Source organism: Mustelus asterias, unplaced genomic scaffold (assembly GCF_964213995.1).
Source record: "Mustelus asterias unplaced genomic scaffold, sMusAst1.hap1.1 HAP1_SCAFFOLD_589, whole genome shotgun sequence".
NCBI lineage: Eukaryota > Metazoa > Chordata > Chondrichthyes > Carcharhiniformes > Triakidae > Mustelus > Mustelus asterias.
In genome coordinates, this window is record NW_027590538.1 from 119,695 (window position 1) to 129,464 (window position 9,770).

The following is a 9,770-nucleotide window of genomic DNA, read 5'->3' on the forward strand; positions in this document are numbered from 1 at the left end:
CTCTCTCTGTATCCCTCTGTTCCCCAGTGTGTCCTCTCTCTATATCCCTCTGTTCCCCAGTGTGTCTTCTCTCTATATCCCTCTGTTCCCCAGTGTGTCCTCTCTCTATATCCCTCTGTTCCCCAGTGTGTCCTCTCTCTGTATCCCTCTGTTCCCCAGTGTGTCTTCTCTCTCTATCCCTCTGTTCCCCAGTGTGTCCTCTCTCTATATCCCTCTGTTCCCCAGTGTGTCCTCTCTCTATATCCCTCTGTTCCCCAGTGTGTCCTCTCTCTCGATCCCTCTGTTCCCCAGTGTGTCCTCTCTCTATATCCCTCTGTTCCCCAGTGTGTCCTCTCTCTATATCCCTCTGTTCCCCAGTGTGTCTTCTCTCTATATCCCTCTGTTCCCCAGTGTGTCCTCTCTCTATATCCCTCTGTTCCCCAGTGTGTCCTCTCTCTATATCCCTCTGTTCCCCAGTGTGTCTTCTCTCTATATCCCTCTGTTCCCCAGTGTGTCTTCTCTCTCTATCCCTCTGTTCCCCAGTGTGTCCTCTCTCTATATCCCTCTGTTCCCCAGTGTGTCCTCTCTCTATACCCCTCTGTTCCCCAGTGTGTCCTCTCTGTATGTCCCTCTGTTCCCCAGTGTGTCCTCTCTCTATATCCCTCTGTTCCCCAGTGTGTCCTCTCTCTATATTCCTCTGTTCCCCAGTGTGTCTTCTCTCTATATCCCTCTGTTCCCCAGTGTGTCCTCTCTCTATATCCCTCTGTTCCCCAGTGTGTCCTCTCTCTATATCCCTCTGTTCCCCAGTGTGTCCTCTCTCTATATCCCTCTGTTCCCCAGTGTGTCCTCTCTCTACATCCCTCTGTTCCCCAGTGTGTCCTCTCTCTCTATCCCTCTGTTCCCCAGTGTGTCCTCTCTCTATATCCCTCTGTTCCCCAGTGTGTCCTCTCTCTATATCCCTCTGTTCCCCAGTGTGTCCTCTCTCTGTATCCCTCTGTTCCCCAGTGTGTCCTCTCTCTATATCCCTCTGTTCCCCTGTGTGTCTTCTCTCTATATCCCTCTGTTCCCCAGTGTGTCCTCTCTCTATATCCCTCTGTTCCCCAGTGTGTCCTCTCTCTGTATCCCTCTGTTCCCCAGTGTGTCTTCTCTCTCTATCCCTCTGTTCCCCAGTGTGTCCTCTCTCTATATCCCTCTGTTCCCCAGTGTGTCCTCTCTCTATATCCCTCTGTTCCCCAGTGTGTCCTCTCTCTATATCCCTCTGTTCCCCAGTGTGTCTTCTCTCTATATCCCTCTGTTCCCCAGTGTGTCTTCTCTCTCTATCCCTCTGTTCCCCAGTGTGTCCTCTCTCTATATCCCTCTGTTCCCCAGTGTGTCCCCTCTCTATATCCCTCTGTTCCCCAGTGTGTCTTTTCTCTATATCCCTCTGTTCCCCAGTGTGTCTTCTCTCTATATCCCTCTGTTCCCCAGTGTGTCCTCTCTCTATATCCCTCTGTTCCCCAGTGTGTCTTCTCTCTATATCCCGCTGTTCCCCATTGTGTCCTCTCTGTATGTCCCTCTGTTCCCCAGTGTGTCTTCTCTCTATATCCCTCTGTTCCCCAGTGTGTCTTCTCCCTCTATCCCTCTGTTCCCCAGTGTGTCTTCTCTCTATATCCCTCTGTTCCCCAGTGTGTCTTCTCCCTCTATCCCTCTGTTCCCCAGTGTGTCCTCTCTCTATATCCCTCTGTTCCCCAGTGTGTCTTCTCCCTCTATCCCTCTGTTCCCCAGTGTGTCCTCTCTCTATATCCCTCTGTTCCCCAGTGTGTCCTCTCTCTATATCCCTCTGTTCCCCAGTGTGTCCTCTCTCTATATCCCTCTGTTCCCCAGTGTGTCCTCTCTCTATATCCCTCTGTTCCCCAGTGTGTCTTCTCTCTCTATCCCTCTGTTCTCCAGTGTGTCCTCTCCCTATACCCTCTGTTCCCCAGTGTGTCTTCTCTCTATATCCCGCTGTTCCCCAGTGTGTCTTCTCTCTATATCCCTCTGTTCCCCAGTGTGTCTTCTCTCTCTATCCCTCTGTTCTCCAGTGTGTCCTCTCCCTATATCCCTCTGTTCCCCAGTGTGTCTTCTCTCTATATCCCTCTGTTCCCCAGTGTGTCCTCTCTCTATATCCCTCTGTTCCCCAGTGTGTCCTCTCTCTATATCCCTCTGTTCCCCAGTGTGTCCTCTCTCTGTATCCCTCTGTTCCCCAGTGTGTCCTCTCTCTATATCCCTCTGTTCTCCAGTGTGTCCTCTCTCTATATCCCTCTGTTCCCCAGTGTGTCCTCTCTCTGTATCCCTCTGTTCCCCAGTGTGTCTTCTCTCTCTATCCCTCTGTTCCCCAGTGTGTCCTCTCTCTATATCCCTCTGTTCCCCAGTGTGTCCTCTCTCTATATCCCTCTGTTCCCCAGTGTGTCCTCTCTCTCTATCCCTCTGTTCCCCAGTGTGTCCTCTCTCTATATCCCTCTGTTCCCCAGTGTGTCCTCTCTCTATATCCCTCTGTTCCCCAGTGTGTCCTCTCTCTATATCCCTCTGTTCCCCAGTGTGTCTTCTCTCTATATCCCTCTGTTCCCCAGTGTGTCTTCTCTCTCTATCCCTCTGTTCCCCAGTGTGTCCTCTCTCTATATCCCTCTGTTCCCCAGTGTGTCCTCTCTCTATACCCCTCTGTTCCCCAGTGTGTCCACTCTGTATGTGCCTCTGTTCCCCAGTGTGTCCTCTCTCTATATCCCTCTGTTCCCCAGTGTGTCCTCTCTCTATATTCCTCTGTTCCCCAGTGTGTCTTCTCTCTATATCCCTCTGTTCCCCAGTGTGTCCTCTCTCTATATCCCTCTGTTCCCCAGTGTGTCCTCTCTCTATATCCCTCTGTTCCCCAGTGTGTCCTCTCTCTATATCCCTCTGTTCCCCAGTGTGTCCTCTCTCTACATCCCTCTGTTCCCCAGTGTGTCCTCTCTCTCTATCCCTCTGTTCCCCAGTGTGTCCTCTCTCTATATCCCTCTGTTCCCCAGTGTGTCCTCTCTCTATATCCCTCTGTTCCCCAGTGTGTCCTCTCTCTGTATCCCTCTGTTCCCCAGTGTGTCCTCTCTCTATATCCCTCTGTTCCCCTGTGTGTCTTCTCTCTCTATCCCTCTGTTCCCCAGTGTGTCCTCTCTCTATATCCCTCTGTTCCCCAGTGTGTCCTCTCTCTGTATCCCTCTGTTCCCCAGTGTGTCTTCTCTCTCTATCCCTCTGTTCCCCAGTGTGTCCTCTCTCTATATCCCTCTGTTCCCCAGTGTGTCCTCTCTCTATATCCCTCTGTTCCCCAGTGTGTCCTCTCTCTATATCCCTCTGTTCCCCAGTGTGTCTTCTCTCTATATCCCTCTGTTCCCCAGTGTGTCTTCTCTCTCTATCCCTCTGTTCCCCAGTGTGTCCTCTCTCTATATCCCTCTATTCCCCAGTGTGTCCCCTCTCTATATCCCTCTGTTCCCCAGTGTGTCTTCTCTCTATATCCCTCTGTTCCCCAGTGTGTCTTCTCTCTATATCCCTCTGTTCCCCAGTGTGTCCTCTCTCTATATCCCTCTGTTCCCCAGTGTGTCTTCTCTCTATATCCCGCTGTTCCCCATTGTGTCCTCTCTGTATGTCCCTCTGTTCCCCAGTGTGTCTTCTCTCTATATCCCTCTGTTCCCCAGTGTGTCTTCTCCCTCTATCCCTCTGTTCCCCAGTGTGTCTTCTCTCTATATCCCTCTGTTCCCCAGTGTGTCTTCTCCCTCTATCCCTCTGTTCCCCAGTGTGTCCTCTCTCTATATCCCTCTGTTCCCCAGTGTGTCTTCTCCCTCTATCCCTCTGTTCCCCAGTGTGTCCTCTCTCTATATCCCTCTGTTCCCCAGTGTGTCCTCTCTCTATATCCCTCTGTTCCCCATGTGTCCTCTCTCTATATCCCTCTGTTCCCCAGTGTGTCCTCTCTCTATATCCCTCTGTTCCCCAGTGTGTCTTCTCTCTCTATCCCTCTGTTCTCCAGTGTGTCCTCTCCCTATACCCTCTGTTCCCCAGTGTGTCTTCTCTCTATATCCCGCTGTTCCCCAGTGTGTCTTCTCTCTATATCCCTCTGTTCCCCAGTGTGTCTTCTCTCTCTATCCCTCTGTTCTCCAGTGTGTCCTCTCCCTATATCCCTCTGTTCCCCAGTGTGTCTTCTCTCTATATCCCTCTGTTCCCCAGTGTGTCCTCTCTCTATATCCCTCTGTTCCCCAGTGTGTCCTCTCTCTATATCCCTCTGTTCCCCAGTGTGTCCTCTCTCTGTATCCCTCTGTTCCCCAGTGTGTCCTCTCTCTATATCCCTCTGTTCTCCAGTGTGTCCTCTCTCTATATCCCTCTGTTCCCCAGTGTGTCCTCTCTCTGTATCCCTCTGTTCCCCAGTGTGTCCTCTCTCTATATCCCTCTGTTCCCCAATGTGTCCTCTCTCTGTATCCCTCTGTTCCCCAGTGTGTCCTCTCTCTATATCCCTCTGTTTCCCAGTGTGTCCTCTCTCTATATCCCTCTGTTTCCCAGTGTGTCCTCTCTCTATATCCCTCTGTTCCCCAGTGTGTCCTCTCTCTATATCCCGCTGTTCCCCAGTGTGTCCTCTCTCTATATCCCTCTGTTCCCCAGTGTGTCCTCTCTCTATATCCCACTGTTCCCCAGTGTGTCCTCTCTCTGTATCCCTCTGTTCCCCAGTGTGTCCTCTCTCTATATCCCTCTGTTCCCCAATGTGTCCTCTCTCTGTATCCCTCTGTTCCCCAGTGTGTCCTCTCTCTATATCCCTCTGTTTCCCAGTGTGTCCTCTCTCTATATCCCTCTGTTTCCCAGTGTGTCCTCTCTCTATATCCCTCTGTTCCCCAGTGTGTCCTCTCTCTATATCCCTCTGTTCCCCAGTGTGTCCTCTCTCTATATCCCTCTGTTTCCCAGTGTGTCCTCTCTCTATATCCCTCTGTTTCCCAGTGTGTCCTCTCTCTATATCCCTCTGTTCCCCAGTGTGTCCTCTCTCTATATCCCTCTGTTCCCCAGTGTGTCCTCTCTCTATATCCCACTGTTCCCCAGTGTGTCCTCTCCTGTACAACTTTATTTCCTTGCTCAGCTGAAGGGACTGATATCCAGTCTCTCTCCCCTCCCCACCCCCCCCCCCCCCTCACTCTCCTCTGTTGTAATCTGCGTGTAACAGAGTCACAGAGTCATAGAGGTTTACAGCATGGAAACAGGCCCTTCGGCCCAACTTGTCCATGCTGCCCTTTTGTTTTAAACCCCTAAGCTAATCCCAATTGCTCGCGTTCGGCCCATATCCCTCTATACCCATCGTACCCATGTAACTGTCTAACTGCTTTTTAAAAGACAAAATTGTACCCGCCTCTACTACTACCTCTGGCAGCTTGTTCCAGACACTCACCACCCTCTGTGTGAAAAAATTGCCCCTCCGGACACTTTTGTATCTCTCCCCTCTCACCTTAAACCTACGCCCTCTAGTTTTAGACTCCCCTACCTTTGGGAAAAGATATTGACTATCTAGCTGATCTGTGCCCCTCATTATTTTATAGACCTCTATAAGATCACCCCTCAGCCTCCTACGCTCCAGAGAAAAAAGTCCCAGTCTATCCAGCCTCTCCTTATAACTCAAACCATCAGGTCCCAGTAGCATCCTAGTAAATCTTTTCTGCACTCTTTCTCGTTTAATAATATCCTTTCTATAATAAGGTGACCAGAACTGTACACAGTATTCCAAGTGTGGCCTTACCAATGTCTTGTACAACTTGAACAAGACGTCCCAACTCCTGTATTCAAAGTTCTGACCGATGAAACCAAGCATGCCGAATGCCTTCTTCACCAGTCAGTCCACCTGTGACTCCACTTTCAAGGAGCTATGAACATGTACCCCTCGATCTCTTTGTTCTGTAACCCTCCCCAACGCCCTACCATTAACTGAGTAAGTCCTGCCCTGGTTCAATCTACCAAAATGCATCACCTCGCATTTGTCTAAATTAAACTCCATCTGCCATTCGTCAGCCCACTGGCCCAATTGATCAAGGTCCCATTGCAATCGGAGATAACTTTCTTCACTGTCCACTATGCCCCCAATCTTGGTGTCATCTGCAAACTTACCAACCATGCCTCCTATATTCTCATCCAAATCATTAATATAAATGACAAATAACAGAGGACCCAGCACTGATCCCTGAGGCACACCGCTGGTCACAGGCCTCCAGTTTGAAAAACAACCCTCGACAACCACCCTCTGGCTTCTGTCAAGCAGCCAATATTGTATCCATTTCGATACCTCACCCTGGATCCCATAAGATTTAACCTCATGCAACAACCTATCATGCGGTACCTTGTCAAAGGCCTTGCTAAAGTTGTGTAGACAACATCAACTGCACTGCCCTCATCGACCTTCTTGGTTACCCCTTCAAAAAACTCTGTCAAATTTGTGAGACATGATTTTCCACTCACAAAGCCATGCTGACTGTCCCTAATCAGTCCCTGTGTCTCTAAATGCCTGAAGATCCTGTCTCTCAAAATGCCTTCCAACAACTTACCCACCACAGATGTGAGGCTCACCGGCCTGTAGTTCCCAGGCTTTTCCCTGCCGCCCTTTTTAAGCAAAGGCACAACTTTTGCCAGGGACAGAGTTTGACACAGCAAACTTTGCAAATGTGACTAAAATAGTTTGGAAAGCAGGCAGTGAAGAGGATGTAAAGATTTTACAGAGGGACATCGATAGACTCGGAGAATGGGCCCAAAACTGGCAGATGGAGTTTAATGTGGATAAGTGTGAGGTTATCCATCTAGCGGAAAAAATGGAAAGGGAAATTATTGTCCAAATGAAAAACAGATTCGAAATGTGCCTAGGCAGAGGGATCTGGGTGTCCTTGTTCTGGGCAGAGGGACCAGGATGTCCTGGTTCTGGGCAGAGGGATCTGGGTGTCTTTGTCCTGGGCAGAGGGATCTGGGTGTCCTTGTTCTGGGCAGAGGGATCTGGGTGTCCTTGTTCTGGGCAGAGGGATCTGGGTGTCTGTGTTCTGGGCAGAGGGATCTGGGTGTCTTTGTTCTGGGCAGAGGGATCTGGGTGTCCTTGTTCTGGGCAGAGGGATCTGGGTGTCCTTGTCCTGGGCAGAGGGATCTGGGTGTCTTTGTTCTGGGCAGAGGGATCTGGGTGTCCTTGTTCTGGGCAGAGGGATCTGGGTGTCTGTGTTCTGGGCAGAGGGATCTGGGTGTCTTTGTTCTGGGCAGAGGGATCTGGGTGTCCTTGTTCTGGGCAGAGGGATCTGGGTGTCCTTGTCCTGGGCAGAGGGATCTGGGTGTCCTTGTTCTGGGCAGAGAGATCTGGGTGTCCTTGTTCTGGGCAGAGGGATCTGGGTGTCTTTGTTCTGGGCAGAGGGATCTGGGTGTCTGTGTTCTGGGCAGAGGGATCTGGGTGTGTGTGTTCTGGGCAGAGGGATCTGGGTGTCTTTGTTCTGGGCAGAGGGATCTGGGTGTCCTTGTTCTGGGCAGAGGGATCTGGGTGTCAGTGTTCTGGGCAGAGGGATCTGGGTGTCCTTGTTCTGGGCAGAGGGATCTGGGTGTGTGTGTTCTGGGCAGAGGGATCTGGGTGTCCTTGTTCTGGGCAGAGGGATCTGGGTGTCTGTGTTCTGGGCAGAGGGATCTGGGTGTCCTGGTTCTGGGCAGAGGGATCTGGGTGTCCTTGTTCTGGGCAGAGGGATCTGGGTGTCAGTGTTCTGGGCAGAGGGATCTGGGTGTCCTTGTTCTGGGCAGAGGGATCTGGGTGTCTTTGTCCTGGGCAGAGGGATCTGGGTGTCTTTGTACTGGGCAGAGGGATCTGGGTGTCTTTGTTCTGGGCAGAGGGATCTGGGTGTCTTTGTTCTGGGCAGAGGGATCTGGGTGTTCTTGTTCTGGGCAGAGGGATCTGGGTGTCTTTGTTCTGGGCAGAGGGATCTGGGTGTCTGTGTTCTGGGCAGAGGGATCTGGGTGTCCTTGTTCTGGGCAGAGGGATCTGGGTGTCTTTGTTCTGGGCAGAGGGATCTGGGTGTCTTTGTTCTGGGCAGAGGGATCTGGGTGTCCTTGTTCTGGGCAGAGGGATCTGGGTGTCCTTGTTCTGGGCAGAGGGATCTGGGTGTACTTGTTCTGGGCAGAGGGATCTGGGTGTCTTTGTTCTGGGCAGAGGGATCTGGGTGTCCTTGTTCTGGGCAGAGGGATCTGGGTGTCCTTGTTCTGGGCAGAGGGATCTGGGTGTCCTTGTTCGTGAATCGCAGTAAGTCGATGTGCGGGTGCAGGACGTAATAACTGAGGAAAGTGGAATGTTTGTGTTTCCTGTAAAGGGACTGGGGTACAAAAGCAGAGAAGTGTTGTTGCAATTGTACAGGGCGTTGGTGAGACCACACCTGGGATTATTGTGTCCAGTATTGTTCTCCTTATTTGAGGGAGGACGTGGTGGTATTGGAGGCAGTTCAGAGGGCGATTCACCAGATGGATTCCGGGGATGAAAGGGGTTGACATAGGAGGAGATATTAAACAGTTTGGGCTTGTACTCGCTGGAGTGCCGAAGGTTGAGAGGGGAATCTGATCAAGGTCCAGAAAAGGGATTGACAGAGTGAATGTAGACCAAATGTTTCCCCTTGTGGGGCAATCTCGAACAAGAGGTCACAGGTATAGGTTGAGAGGCGGTAGATTTAAAACTGAGATGAGGAGGAACTATTTCTCGCAGAGGGTGTTGGATTCGTGGGAGTCGCTGACGAATGCCAGACGGAGTTTAATTTAGATAAATGGGAGGTGATGCATTTTGATCGATTGAACCAGGGGCAGGACTTACTCAGTTAATGGTAGGGCCTTGGGGAAGAGTTATAGAACAAAGAGATCGAGGGGGACATGTTCATAGCTCCTTGAAAGTGGAGTCACAGCTGGACAGAATGGTGAAGAAGGCATTCGGCATGCTTGGTTTCATTGGTCAGAACATTGAACACAGGAGTTGGGACGTCTTGTTGAAGTTGCACAAGACATTGGTAAGACCACACTTGGGATACTGTGTACAGTTCTGGTCACCCTATTATAGAAAGGATATGATTAAACTAGAAAGAGTGCAGAAAAGATTTACTAGGATTCTACCGGGACTTGATGGATTGAGTTATAAGAAGCGGTTGGATAGACTGGGATTTGTTTCCCAGGCTTTGGGGTGATCTTATAGAGGTCTATAAAATAATGAGGGGCACAGATCAGCGAGATAGTCAATATCTTTTCCCAAAGGTAGGGGAGTCTAAAAAACCAGAGGGCATAGGTTTAAGGTGAGAGGGGAGAGATACAAAAGGGTCCAGAGGGGCAATTTTTTCACACAGAGGGTGGTGAGTGTCTGGAACGAGCTGCCTGAGGAAGTAGTAGAGGCGGGTACAATTTTGTCTTTTAAAAAGCATTTAGATCGTTACATGGGTAAGATGGGTATAGAGGGATATGGGGCAAATGTGGGTAATTGGGATTAGTTTAGGGGTTTTAAAAAAATGGGCAGCATGGACAAGTTGGGCCGAAGGGCCTGTTTCCATGCTGTAAACCTCGATGACTCGGGAGCGCGGCGGAGTTTGAATGGTTGAATGGCTGAAGGAGATCACTCGGGAGCGCGGTGGAGTTTGAATGGTTGAATGGCTGAAGGAGATAGATTATTTTCTGATTTAAAAAAAGGGACAAGGGGATATGGGGAACAGGTGGGGAGGTGGATAGGACACCAGGAAGAGATCAACCATGATCTGACTGATGGCAGAGAGGACTGGAATTTGCAGACTCCTGCTCCAACTTCC